Source organism: Macaca thibetana, chromosome 17 (assembly GCF_024542745.1).
Source record: "Macaca thibetana thibetana isolate TM-01 chromosome 17, ASM2454274v1, whole genome shotgun sequence".
Taxonomy (NCBI): Eukaryota; Metazoa; Chordata; class Mammalia; order Primates; family Cercopithecidae; genus Macaca; species Macaca thibetana.
Window position 1 is genome coordinate 85,791,654 of NC_065594.1, and position 15,525 is coordinate 85,807,178.

The 15,525-nt window shown below is 37.4% G+C and overlaps 1 long non-coding RNA gene across 2 annotated transcripts in view; it reads right to left on the reverse strand.

The window, feature by feature from the left end:
- LOC126940633 (uncharacterized) overlaps positions 1 to 15,525 on the reverse strand; it is a 127,957-nt gene that overhangs the window by 27,063 nt on the left and 85,369 nt on the right. The window contains exon 4 of one of the 2 annotated variants that reach the window (XR_007720843.1): positions 5,945 to 5,985. The exons of the other annotated variant lie outside the window; for it this stretch is intronic. This is a non-coding gene — a long non-coding RNA (uncharacterized LOC126940633). The remainder of the gene's footprint in view (positions 1 to 5,944; positions 5,986 to 15,525) is intronic. 2 annotated transcript variants of the gene reach the window in all.

The following is a 15,525-nucleotide window of genomic DNA, read 5'->3' on the forward strand; positions in this document are numbered from 1 at the left end:
TATCCATGGGCTATTTCACACACTGGTCCCTTGCCTGGAAAGCACCTTCTCCCTTACATAAGCCCAACCCACTCCCATTGTTTGACTACTTCCTATGACCTTTCAGGATCCAGCTACCACATCCCTCCTTCTCTGGCAAGCCTCCTATGAGGCTGTGAGGTTGGGATGGGTAGTTCCATTCTGCATTCCAATGAGTCCTCCATGCTTACCTGTAAGGGATGCGTAGTAAGTCATTGCTTATTGTGCACTCCTGGGGAAACATTGTTCCATTTAACTCTATATCCAGAGTGACTAGCCCAATTCCTCCCATCTAGTATGTCCTCAACACAGACCTAGTCATTCAGATCCATTCCAGGCTGCAGTATTTAACTCCTGGGTTAAACTACACTCCCGTGACCTCCATAATCAACCTAAAGGTTCTTTTTCTTTTCTGTTTTTCTAAACCACTTCTCGTTTTTCCTCCACTTCCTTGTTTGCCTTTTCGGTAAGCATATGTGTATACAGTAATGATTTTTTTTTGCCTCATACTTTAAGTGATTTATCTTTAAAGGTTAACTTCACATATTCTCTGTGGATTCCCAGCAATAACCTAGAAAGCAGCTAGGCAATCCCTTCAGAGTGTCAATATTTATTTATGTCTAAATTTTGTTGACTAAATGATACAGATTCTAAGCCTTCAGGGCAGAGCTCTTGGATAACGTACTTTGTTTACCTATTAGTGCACCAGTGACAGTCTACAAAGAGCTACAATGATCACAATACATTATTTGTACAGGCCAACACATGCCTTTATTATTATCACATTTGTGGCAAATGTGATATTTGCCAAAGTGGCTAGCACTTAAGTCTAATGGTCTAGAAACAAGGTCATGTTATCAAGTTTCAGAATATCTTGTTAAACATATGATTCAGTTTGGAATCATTCTTTTCTTTTCCCTCCTCCTCCCAATATTGTAATATTTCACTGAACTCAATTTATTAATAACGTATGAATTAATAAAATCTGAGGAATATAAATAAATAACATTAATAACATGTTATATTCCTCAAAATATCACTATTCTGTATTTTATTCCTCACAAAATCAAGCAAGAGTATAAACAGATTATAAAGCTACAGATCAACAAATGTAAAACATTGTAGAACAATCCAGAAACTAAATGCAATGATTAATGTCAGCCATGTTTAAAATGAACATATAATTTTGTGTATGCTGAAGAAAATTGGGAATAATCATATTAGAATGGAATTACATCCAGAAATTTTTTCTCAAGGAACAAAATTTCCTCAGGAGATACAGTTGTGGAGTAGAGCTGTGGGGTTGAGCCGGGTATTATATTATTTAATGACCACAGAAATAAAAAAAAGAAAAGGAGCTAACTCCACGCATGAATCACATGTCTGTAAAGTCGGAAAATACACAAAAGCACAATAGGTACAGAGAGGGACTCTGAGAAACTCTCTTATGAAATGCAAATGCATATTATTGAGGAGCATAAAAAAATACTGTTAAAGAAGTGTTAAGAAACCTATTATTTAGATGTTTGTATTAGTCCGTTTTCATCGTTCTATAAAGAACTGCCCAACACTCGGTAATTTATAAAGGAAAAAGGTTTAATTGACTCACGGTTCAACATGGCTGGGTAGGCCTCGGGAAACTTGCAATCATGGTGAAAGGCAAAGAGAAACAATGCATCTTCTTCACAAGGCAGCAGGAGGAGAAGGAACGCAGGAGGAACTACCAAACACTTAGAAGACCATCAGATTTCATGAGAACTCACTCACTATCATGAGAAGAGCATGAGGAATCACCCCCACGATTCAGTTACCTCCACCTGGTCTCTCCCTTGGCATGTGGGGATGATGGGGATTATAGAGATTACAATTAAAGATGAAATTTTGGGTGGGGACACAACCAAACCGTATCAGTGTTGTATTTAATTTTTATGTAAATATTTATTGAGTATCTACTAATTGTAGTCATCCTTTGACAAGGCAACCCCTCTTCTTATTCCATGCTTATAGTGTTGACCTCACAGGGAACACGATAATGAGAGCCTCATATTATGTAATTGATTTGTAGAAGTTAAATTACAAGACATTACACTTAATACCATTAAATTTTGTATTTCTGATTTTGATCTATCACTGTACCTATTTATACATCTTTTCCACCTTCAGATTTAGCCATCCACTGGATTAGCACCTCCCTGCTTTGTGCAACCCACAAATGTAAGCATGCCTTCTTTGGCTCTGTTCAAACATCAATGAGAACATGAAACAGCACGTGGCTATGAGAAACACATTATGGTCTCCACTGACAGTGAAGCCCTCAGAAACAAACAGCTGCCTATTCTGCTGAAACGAGCAAAAGGAAGGCCCAAAGAGGCAGCAATCACTGAAGAAAGAGGTCAATGCACCCACAAACACAGGCACTCTTTTCTTTTCTGAGAGACAATCACCCATTTAGGACCCCTTCCCTCAGGAGAAACTGTTCCCTCCTTCTGGGATAACATTCCGTAAGTCAGTATGTTTAAGGCTCAATAACAAGTTCCTTGCTGCAGGACTGACATTCCTAGATTATCTTGCATATACTTTCCAATATGGGTTGAAAAGCTTGGGATTCCGTTGTTCTTTGGTAGACTACAACTTTTCTATAAGCCACAGAGCTTGGATCTCAGCAGGACCAATAACGCTTCTGTCCTGAGCGCCCAAGGACTCCTCAGTTTAATGTCAGGTAAGAATGGATCCCAGAACAGAGTCCAAACCTGGAGGAATTTCTGAATTTCCTTGCTCCTCAGCTATAAATGTAATACCTGTTAACCAGAGCCCTTGAAAAGGTCTAGAACAGACTTGATTTTTTTCTTACGGCCCCTCAAACCAAGGACAGAGGTGAAGCATCTCACCTCTGAATTATGACTGGCTATTCAGAGAGAAGGAATACAGTTGTATTACTATCACTAGGTCCGCATAGATCTATTTTGCCCCAAAGAGTATCTTAAGAACTTTCTTAAAGATGGTCCCAAAATTATAATATGCAAATTCAACACATTACAAATATAATTTGTCTTCAGGCAAGACAACACCTAAGCCATGATTGAAGACCTGCAGAGAAGACTTCACCATCTTCTTCAATAACTAGTTTCAGCATTTCATAGCCTTACCATCAGCCAACTTTTCAGTCTAACTTCAATCCTGCTTCCTGGTGTTTACGTTGGGGAATACCCTTCTATGAAGCAATTTTACAGTTAGAGTGTTACTCATCAACCCAGGTATACTGCCAGTGATTAACGACACACGGAAATAGCCAAAGTTTGATGCTTTCAAAAATATGATTCCACTACTCACATCTTCTACAGCCAAAGACATAGCCACAAGATATTATTGCAATGTATTGAGGAGACCAATCTGGCTCTCAGATCCAACCATGAGATCTAACTTCAACTCCATACTAATCTCAGTCCAGCCAACACGTTTCAGAGAAGCAATCTCTACGTTATCATATAGAATACAGTGTTCATTACTTTGTGAATCCCTCAGTGTGGTGGTGAGATGCTTACACATGCCAACTCTTTTTGAAGCTCAACAGAGCACTGTGTGGATAGTTATTTCGCACAGAGTCCCTGGAATTTCTCCTGGGAAGCCTTTGGAATTAGAGTCCAGCTCACTATTTGTTTTCAGTTCATCTAAATGGGCCTGTGCAAAGAATATTATTCCGTTTGCTTCAAAGTCCTCTGGTGTAAACCAGGGTAGCATCATCAGCTGGTTGTTTTCACAGCAAGAATATCCTTCACTGGTGCTCTTCACAAAATTCTGAAAGAACTAATCTATAAACCAGCACTGCAGTGTTCATCAACCATCCAATTGGCAAATAAATACCACTTGCAATGTTTGGTTCTACAGCCGTAATAACATTGGGCATTTTTATATAAATCTATTTATAAGGGAGCCTTTGCATATTTCCATGCAACTCTGCAAGCAAGAAAATTTCACAAACCCTTTCAGTAGGTGCTAAATACCATCAACATGTGAATCATCTTTAAATCATTTCCTTAACAATAGTACGTTTTGAATGCTACAAATTACTTGGCTAAAAGACACAAGGAGCAAGCCAGCCAGCATACTGGTAAACTTACAAACTCAAATGAAGACAGTATGACTGTCACTTCATATATGCTCAGCAGGGGGATGCTAACACTTATTTCTGGGGTAAAATTACAGGTCAAAGTTGACAGGATTGCTTATTGAGAAGGCTCCCCAAACCAGACAGTCCAATATTCCTCTGCAGGAACAGGCCCGTTCAGATGGTCTCTCCCCACCCTACCACTCATCATGGTTGGCGTAGACAGAATAATGCTCCCCCAAAGGCAGCCTAAGCCACAGAACCCTTGGATATGTTCTTACAGGAAGAAGAGACTTTGCAGATGGAATTAAGGGAAGAATTTTGAGAAAGGAAGAATAGCCTCTATTACCCAGGTGAACCCAATGTCATCACAAAGGTTCTTTAAAAAGAAGGCAAGAGATCAAAGTCAGGGGAGCTGTGACAATGGAAGCAGCGGTTGGGGTGATGAGAGGAAGGGGCCATGAGCTAAGGGATGCGGGCGGCCTGTGATGCCAGAAAAGGCAAGGAAACAGTGTCTTCCTGGAGCCTCCAGAGAAAGCACAGCCCTGCTGACACCTTGTTCTTAGTCCACGGAGACTTCTGAGTTCCGGAACTGATATGGTTTGGCTGTGTCCCCAGCCACATCTTGAATTGTAGCTCCCATAATTCCCACGTGTCATGGGAGGGACCCAGTGGGAGGTAACTGAATCGTGAGGGTGGGTCTTTTCCATGCTGTTCTCATGATAGTGAATAAGTCTCAGGAGATCTGATGGTTTTATAAAGGGGAGTTCCCCTGCACATGGTCTTTCGCTTGCCTGCTGCCGTGTAAGATGTGACTTTGCTCCTCATTCACCTTCTACCATGATTGTGAGGCCTCCTCAGCCATGTAGAACTGTGAATCAATTAAACTTCTTTCCTTTATAAATTACCCAGTCTCAGATATGTCTTTATTAGCAACATGAGAACAGACTAATACAAGAACTGTAAGACAATAAGTTTGCATTTTTTAAGCCACTAAGTGTGTGATAATGTACAACAGCAGCAATAAGAAGGTAATACAATTGGTATGATGAAGTGCTCACAGAATAAAAACACAAACTGGACATTCATATGGACAGAGACCGGAATAGTGTCTTTTTCAGAAAATTAAAAGTTATTACATGACCTAACTTTTATTTCCATGTTTTAATTTTTCTTCCTTGTGTTCAGCTAACTCAGCATTCTGTGATCTTAGGCCTGCCCACATTATCTAAGATGACGATTTGCCCATCTTCTCACACTCCACAAACAGGAGACACTAACACAAAATTTTATTCAATGTCATTTTATTAAAGTTGCATTTAACTTTCCAAATGGACCACGTTAAAATCTTCCACTTATCCAATAACTTTAAAATGCTAAAAGACACCTCCCTTCCCCATTAAAGGGAGCAGTATAGTTTAGAGTAGGGGGAGGCAAACTGTAGTCCACAGGCCACATCTCCCTGTTTTTATAAACGAAATTTTACTGAAGCATGGCTGCCCCACTCCTTTCCATGCCGTCTATGACTGCTTTCATGCTACAAGCACAAAGCTGAGTAACTGTGACAGAGACACTATGATACATCAGTACCTATACAATAGCCTTTATTTTGACTTACAGACAATAAAGCCCAGAATATTTACTATCAGGCACTTTACAGAAAAAGTTGCCTGAATCCTACATTATAGGACTAATTTTGGAGTCAGACATAAAATCTAATAACAACTCAGCCATGTATGAGCTGTGTCATCTGGCACAAAGTTTTTCATTGTAGTGAGCCTCACTTTTCCCTATTTGTAAAATGGAGATATGAGCACCTACCTTAAAGAAGATTGATGCCTAGAACATAGTACATGCAACATCTGTCAAAATAGAACAAATATTTCATCATTTATATCTTCTCACATATTATCTTGCAATTCTGTTAAATATTAAATGCCATCAAAAATTAGTTTACAAAACATATAGGTACATAAGAGATGAGTGTTTCTGATGATAACATACTATGCAGTAGATGCTCAATAAGCATTTCTTGATTGAATAGTCTGAATTTTCAAGCCATGAAATGAAATCATGCAAATATTAAATTATGTTGAGACATTAAAAGTCTGCCCCAGATCTTCACCCAGCAATATCAACATTCAGGAACTCCTCCAGTATCAGCAAATAACAACATATCAGTGAGTGTCAACATTCAGCAATATCACCAAGCAATAGCAACATTCAGAAACTCCTCCAGTACCAGCAAGAAACTGTTTATAATGAACAGACTGCAGTAATGTCAAGGGTCAGGAACTTTCTTAGGCAGATCATCTGACAGAACTGCAGGGATAACTGAAGGCATTAACTGCCCTACATGAAGTAACACTATACACCAGCAATTTCTTCATGATTTATTTATAGATGCCCCTCAACTTACAATAGGGTCATATCTGATAAATACATTGTAAGCTAAAACATTGTATATTGGTTTCAACGTACAATATATTCAGTATATAATGGGTTTGTCAGAACACGACCCCATTGCAATTGAAGACATACTAAATGCGTATCGCTTTGGCCCCATCATAAAGTCGGAAAATCATTAAGTCGAACCATCATAAGTCAAACCATGTTAAGTCGGGGACAATCTGTGTATCATTTTAAGAAAACACAGAGTGTTCTTGAGGGAGAAGGCTAATTATTCCAACATTATATGGGGAAGGCAACCGTTTCATTTTAATTCCTTTCCAAGAAATCACTTATTGAATTTTTTTAATACTAAAATGTGGCCTGATTGGTAAAGACTGTTTTTTCTCAATTAGAAAATATTTTTAGATTGATTGGGCATTAACCATGACTCTTTCCAACGTTTTATTCCAATCTTACCATTTTCTGGGTGTGCCCTTGATTGTCACTGGTGAACAGGGTCACTTGGGCTTGGAGTCAGAACATCCCGGTCTGAATTTCATTCCTTCGCTTTCTACTGTAGTTGCCTTTGGCAAGTCCCTACATATTCTTAAATTTCAACTTTTTCATCTGCAAAATGGAACTAAAATACTTAAATCTTGGAATTGTTGTAATAATAAATGAGGTAGTATATATTAAAACTTTGGTAAAGCACTGTTTTGCATATCTATTATCAGAATAATTTAATGGTGGAAATTTAATGAGGGAAAAATCAAATACACTCTGTAAACTCTGAAGGGCCACTCAAAGGGGCTTCAAAAAGTTCATGAAAAATGAAATTAAAAGATTAAAATATAAAATATAAACTCAACATATGCTCCATCAAGTTCAAGACACTTGTGTAAGTGCTGACACCAGCCATTTAGTCCATCCCTAAAGAACTGAGGATCTTGGGAATTTAACCATGTCAATGCAGTTTTAGTTACATTATTACCTGAAGAAAACTGGTTGTCCTTCACAGATTTTTTTTAAGATTAAGAAACAAAAAGAAGTCAGAAGGAGCCAAATCAGGACTGTAAAATGAATGCCTAATGATTTCCCATGGAAACTCCTGCAAAATGGCCCTTGGTGGGTGAGAGGAATGAGCAGGAGCATTGTCTCGATGGAAAAAAGACTCTTTGGTGAAGCTTTCTCAGGCATTTTTCTGCTAAAGCTTTGGCTGACCTTCTCAAAACACTCTCATAATAAGAAGTTGTCATCTTTCTTTGGCCCTCCAGAAAGTCGACAAGCAAAATGCTTTGAGCGTCCCAAAAAAATGTTGCCATGACCTTTGCTCTTGACCAGTTTGATCTTGCTTTGATGGGCCCACTTCTACCTCTCAGTAGCCATTCCTTTTATTGCTCTTTGTCTTCAGGATTGTACTGGTAAAGCCATGTTTCATCTTCTGTTACAGTTCTTTAAAGAAATGCATCAGGACCTTGATCCCGCTTGTTTAAAATTTCCACTGAAAGCCCTGCTCTTGTCTGCAGTTGATCTAGGCATAATGGTTTTGGCACCCGTCAAATGGAAAGTTTGTTCAACTTTAATTTTCATTCAGAATTGCGTAAGCGAAAACAATTGAGATGTCTGTGATGTTGGCTATTGTTTCTGCTGTTAATTAACTTAGAACAAGTTTATTTTGGTGCAAAAAAATTGAAATCCATGCACAGTTTTTTCATAATACACATTTTCCACAAACTTTTTGAAGTCGCCCCATATAAACATTAGCCATTTGTATGTAGCAGTATATAGAGTAAAATTGATAATACTTTAATGTGAGTCAAAAAGTCATATTAGAAGTCATCTGAGTGTCATAGTTCATAGAAGCATTTCCCATATGAGACAAAAACTAGAAAAAACCCGAACACTCATCAACTGGTTAAGTGGATAGATCAGCGTGAGATAGTCACACTATGGAATGCAACTCAACAATATAAAGGGATAAAGGGCTAATAATACATGCAATAGCATAAATGAAGATCCTAAACATTACACTAAAGTGAATGAAATTGAACACAGAAAGGTTGTGTGCTAGGTAATTTCATGTGTCAACTTGACTAGGCTACGGTGCATGGTTGTTTGGTCAAACACCCATCTAAATGTTTCTGTGAAAAATTCTTTTTAGATATGATTCACATTTAAATCAGTAGACTTAGAATGAAGAAGATTACCACCCATAATGTGGGAAGGGTCAGCCAACCATTTGAAGGCCTTAAGAGAAAAGAATGAGGTCCTCCAAAAAAGCAGGAATTCTGCTTCCACCTGCCTTTGGTTTCAAAAGTACACTGTACCATGAACTCCTGCCAGAATGTCCAGCCTGTTGGTCTACACTGCGGATTTCAGACTTGCCAGGCACCATCAAATAACTCCATTCCTTAAAATATACATATGCACATATATATATACATATGCACGTATGTGTGTATATATGTATACACACACACATACATGTCTTAACTCTCATTTTGTCTTAATTCTCTAAGAACCCTGAATAATACAGGCTATATATCATCTAATTTCATTTACATGAAATTCTAAAAAACAGAGATTAGTGGTGACAGAAAGCATATCAGTGGTTCCCTGAGGCGAGGGCAGGAGAAACTTTTTAGGATAATGGAAATGTTCCATGTGTTTGTTGTGGTGATGATTAACTGACTGTATCAATCGCCAAAATGTATCAAACTCTGCATGTATATGCATGCTTAAAATGAATCAATTTTATTGTATTTTAAATCAGCACAATAAAAGTTGGGAGGAGGAAGTCACACTACAAACCATATAGCAATCTCTAATATGATTGTCTTACACATCATGGAAAAACTTAACTGAAAGTTGTTTTGCATGTAAGTTTATTTTTTCATGAATATGGGAATACTGGAGTTCACTGAATTGGGATTGTTGATGTTTATCGAACATGCTCAAGGTGAGCAAGCACTGACTAATATATCTGTCAGGCAGAACCATGAGTAAGTCACATATTCATTATTATGAACAAGTTAATTAAAGTCATAATACTAATAAATTATAGCCACTAAGACCATTATTGTATTCACTTCTGATTTATATACAGTCCCTCTCTTGAGTAAATGGGAATTTTTATGTGGCTATAAAAACTTGATAACTAATACATCAATTCATAGTAAACATCATTCAAAGGCAACTGTGACAAAATTTAGTCCCTAAAATATCAGGGAAGGACAATAATATAAAAAATAAAAGTGTTTATAACTTCAAACATAGAAACTGCATTATCAGTTCAGTCCTGACACAATTCTTTTTATCTGTGGCTCTGAAAGCATTTTACAGCAGTTCACAAGTTATCATCAAGAAATCATACACTCAGGACAAAGTATTTGGCAAACGTATTAGAGCAGCAAATAAACAGACTCAAGTCTTTGCTCAGGAGTTTCACCTCTGCTCCCTCAGATGACCTTTTGTCTTGACAATTCCATGAGAAACAAATTGATCTACCCTTAGCTTGCCCCCACATTTCCTAGATATGAGTCAACTAGCAAAATCTCTAAGTACTACCATGAATAACATTGCAATAAAGCATGATCACCCTGTGACTCAAGACACTGCGGGTCTTTCTGCTATCAATACAGAGAAGCTCATCTAAAGCTATTAAATAGTTCATTATTGCTATTGAAGTTTACTCAATACATAAGAAAATATCAGAAATAGGGGAACAAACTCGATGTCTAAAAATGTCCAGCTACGTAGTTTATAGTATAAAGTCCGTCTCCTCATTGGCAACATGGAATGATAGTGAAGACACAGGTTTTAGAGACACATTTTGATTGTAACACCAATTTTGGCACTTTCAATCTGTAGAGTCCCAGATTCCTTGATCTTTCCAAAATTCAGGCTCCTAATTTTTAAAATAAGAATGATTTTACCCACCATTCATGACTGTTTGAATATTCAAATAATGTTTGTAAAGGCTCTCTTCTAATACCCAACATATTATAAGATCTCAATAATAATGAGATATATTATTTCTATTATTATTATTATTATTATTTGGGATGGAGTCTCACTCTGTCTCCCAGACTGGAGTGCAATAGCACGATCTTGGCTCACTCTGCCTCCCAGGTTCAAGCGATTCTCCTGCCTCAGCCTCCCAAGTAGCTGGAATTACAGACACCCACCACCATGTCTAGCTAATTTTTGTATTTTTAGTAGAGACAGGGTTTTGCCATGTTGGTCAGGCCAGTCTTGAACTCCTCCGACCTCAGGTGATCCACCCGCCTTAACCTCCCAAAGTGCTGGGATTACAGGTGCAAGCCACCGCACACAGCCTATTATTGTCATTATTTTCCGTCTTAGTCCATCTCTTTTGCTATAGCAAATTACTTTAGGCTAGGTAATGTATAAATAATACAAATTTATTTCTAACAGTCCTGGAGCCTAGGAAGTCCAGGATCAAGGCTCCAGCAATTCCATTTCTGTTCAGGGCTGGCTCTCTGGCATCTCTGGATGCGATGCCTGGTTGTTGCATCATTCAATCGAGATGAATGCTGTGTCCTCAGTTGGTGGAAAGACCTAAAAGGGAAAAACTCACTCCCTCAAACTCTTTCATAAGGCTTTTATAATCCCACTCATCAGGGTAGGACTTTCATTGCTTAACCACCTTTCAAGGGTCTCACCTCTCAGTATCATCACCTTAGGGGTTAAGTTCCACATTTTGAATTTTGGAGGGACACATACATTTAAACCACAACATTTTCTGAATAGCTAAATTAGAAAATTGGGGCTAAGTGTTTAATTCCTGAGACAACTGCTGTTCTCCTAAAACAGCGGACTTATACCTTATAGATCCTAACAGGCTCCTATTGAAGTCACTGGAATATTGGCCGGGCGTTGTGGCTCACACCTATAATCCCAGCATTTGGGAGGCTGAGGTGGGTAAGTTGAGGCCAGGAGTTCAAGACTGGCCTGGTCAACAAGGCGAAACTTCATTTCTACTAAAAATACAAAAATTAGTCTGGTATGGTGGCACGAGTCTATACTTCCAGCTGCTTGGGAGGCTGAGGCATGAGAATCACTTGAACTCGGGAGGTAGAGGTTTCAGTGAGCTGAGATACTGCCATTTCACTCCAGCCTGGGCAATAGAGTGAGACTCTGTCTAAAAATAAAATAATAAAATAAAACAAAACATCAATGACCTAAATCTACACCAAACCCACAATTAAAATAAATAAATAAGTAAAGTCATTGGAATAGTGAACCAACTTTACATGGAGTTGTGCCAAAGAATGCTCTTTCCCTTAAAGGAGGCCAACATGAATCTCCTGAAGTGCAGGGCTTTATTTTAGATATAGAAGCAACCATCTCACATGCCTCTCAACACCGATTCCCCAACACACCAATTTAAACTTTCATTTTCAAAGACACTAAATCAATAGATGCCCACTGAGTTTGTGACTGAGCTAACTCCTATTAGAAGAAAACTTAAAAGGGTTGACAGGTGTCAATAGGTGCTGATTGACTTTTAAGAGATATATTAAAAAATGGGGGTGCCAATTTATTTTCTTGCCAGTGACAAATAAGTTTCAATTCCCTTAAAATACAGTTGCATCCCTTTCACACACCTCTTTGATTGTTCAGGGTTTCTATACTTCTCTCTTTTTCTGCTATTCTTTTTCTCTAGAACATCATTACTTCCCCAATTGATAAGAGTTGTATCTTTATCTTCTGCACCGAAGCCCAGATCTTGGAACTAAACAACGTACCATGAGTTAACTTACTTATCTGGCAATATCTATTATGTTAAGTGTAAAAGCAAATCAAAATATTAAGAGTCTTCTTTATAAAGATAGTAAGTTACCTGGTGAAGGTCATATCTAAAAGTATGCATAACAATGCGTGAATGTGACACATATTAACATTTATAAATTTCTACTCTCTGAATACCTGTGTCTCCCCGAAATTTATAGGTTGGAATTCTAACCCTAAAGGTGATGGTATTAAGCGGTGATTAGGTCATGAGGACAGAGTCCTCAGAAAGCTCCTTGTCCCTTACACCAGGCCCTAAGGACTCGCCTAGAATGCACTTTCTATAAACCAGGAAGCAGGCCCTTGCCAGACACTAAATCTGCTGGCACCTTGATTTTGGAGTTCCCAGCCTCAAGAACTATAACAAATAAATTCCTATTGTTTATAAGCCACCCAATTTATGGTGTTTTGTTACAGCATCCCAAACAGACTAAGATATAAATATACTATAAGCTCTTTCAGGGTGAGCGTATTCTCTTTATTTGGGTTCATGGAATTAACAAAATACCTGGCACAGAGTAAGTGTTCAATCAATATTTGATTTAAAAAAAAATGAATCAGCCATGTCTCCCACTATATGTTAAAGAATGACAGAGAATGAAATAACTGTTTTTTCTATCAAAAGGGAGATTTTTGAAGAATGCACAGTGGAAAAATCAGTGACAGCATCAACACAAAGCTGCCTGGCTTCTCTCTCATACTTGTCCGATTCCTCTGAAGATCCCCCAAGGGTCAGAGAGAAGTACTAAAGCTAGTTTGTATCTTGGGTGACTAAGTTAATGGGCTATAAGTACAGAGAACCAAAAAATAACATTTGAGAAAGAAGTAGAAAATGTATGATAATTGCAACTCTCTGGGATCATGGAAAACAATTGATTCAATCTTTGAAATGACTGATATTTATGACTTCTTTTCAAGGTAATTATTAAGGTAAGTTTCCTATAAATTATTTGTGTAGTGAAATTCACAAGCACTGAAGTAATATGGACCTTAGAAACAATCCTTTTATTTGCTACAGCTAAATTGCACCTTTTTAGAAAGTTCTTATATTTCCCCAATATTTAGAATTTGAACATCTTAGGGTGAAATATATATAATTAAGTATGTCTACATGCCTTCATTTTTAACCTATCACAGGCACATCCACTGATTGGCCTGTGATGTCTTAGACTTCATGTCACATCAAAAATTCTAGTTGAGTTTGCCTCAACTGGAGAGAAAAGGAAAAGATGGTATACCTTTTACCTTATGTCTTAGCCAGTGACTCCCCTATTCCCAAATTAAGATATCCTGACAAATTTGAGGTACAAACCTAAAAACAGGTAAAATTTAAATTACAAATACTTCTACCTGGGGTCTTCAGTATTTTATAACTCCTTCTTAGAGCTAAGCATAATTTTAAGTGCTAATAATGAACAAAATTTTCCTTATTGCTATTTTTATTCTTTCTTCTAATACCCAACTTCTAGTTCTGGGTTTTACATATCTGGCCAACAAAAAGTTTGAAGACTAATCACAAAAGCATGTATAAACACCAAGAGGTTTAGCATGTGTATAGAATATGAATTTGGAAATGTTTACCTATGCAAATATTTGAGAGCTAGAATTTTATTCTTGGCATAGAAACTAAGGGTTTTTTTCTAGGCACATTGCTACAGAAAACCGATATCCTGGAGGGATTGTTTACTTAGAAGAGGCTTTGCGATAAGAGTTATACTAGCATTTAATGACATTGATCTAATGTTATTTTATGGTTAAAGGAGCTGCAGAATTACCCTAAACTTTTACCTTTTATCTAACTAATAAAATGTCCTTTTTTCCCCCACTTTAATAGTAAAAAAAATAAAAATAAAAATAAATAAATTATAGTATTTTAACACAGGGTGCATTTCTTTCTCAGTTTCATTGACGCCAATGAAGGCAAAATGGAAAGAAATGTCATACTGACTGAAGTCATTAAAGGAAGCATGTAATTTAGTCAATAAATGAATTCAATAATATTCACACACTAATCTTTGAAAGAGTCAGTTGGATTGCTTTTTAATATGATGGAGCCAAAGCCTCCAGCCCTATTGACCACAGGTAAACCTCAAGGTTGCCGTCAAAATGGACTGCAGTCTCCGGTCATTGGGTTCTGTCATGAGATTTACATCACTGTGTTTCCCTGTTTTGACTGATCACTAAATACCTGAGGTATTTTGTCTTATTCTCAGACACGAATTTAATGCTACCTTTGAATGTTCAAAAAAAATGTTGCTGGTTATGTATTTGATGTTTACCTACTCATATGTGAAAATAAATACTTGAGATTCCATTTGTGAGCTACTGTTTGAATTGGGTTTTTCTACAGGAAAACCTGCTTACCCGGTTTGACTAAATCCCTAGAAGAATGTTTTGTGATACAAAGAACGGATTGTTATACAGGACAAGATAGGTAATTATGAGATCATGAATAAGTTTGTCTTTCACTGTGAAAGTATATAAAATAGGAATAAAATGTGTGATTACTGATTACAGAAGTTCTTTTACTATGGAACTTACACGAAAAAAAAAAAAGGCAGTTCCGTTACCTAAGAGGTCATTCAGAAAATGCTCAGCTTGTTGTAACCCAAGCTAATGAAAACAAGGAATTTATAGTTAAGGCTGACTTCCAATACCTAGACACCACAGGGTGTCTTTTAAACCACTTCCTTTATATGGTCCTTTGAGTCCATGGATGGGAGATCAGCTTAAACTGTGAATTTCCTTATTATTAGTTTCTGACACAACCTTAACCTACTTTGAGTGTACTCTGAGACTTTCTGGTTAGTGCATTTAACTTCCTCTCTTTAACAACATCAGTATGACCTTGATATAGGCTAAGCTACCACAACTGAGATTCAATTATGGCCAAATGGAGATATTGCTCTAGTTTTAGTCCCAAGCCTGGTGGGTTTTCCTTCACTATCCAACACCACTGATCACCATGCATGGGGTTTTTCAGAAGTGACATCTTCATAAAATATTTTTCCTGATATTAACTAACATGCAATTTATTTCATAAAGTTAACAAAACTTTCAGAAAGCTTTCAATATCCTTATTGTTTCAAAAATAAGTTCAAGAAAGATACCTTCTGTGTAAAATTACTGCTATGATTTACAAGAAAAGATCTTCTGCAGTCTTGTGTGTTAAGTTGAGAGGGTGAGATTCCATTGGT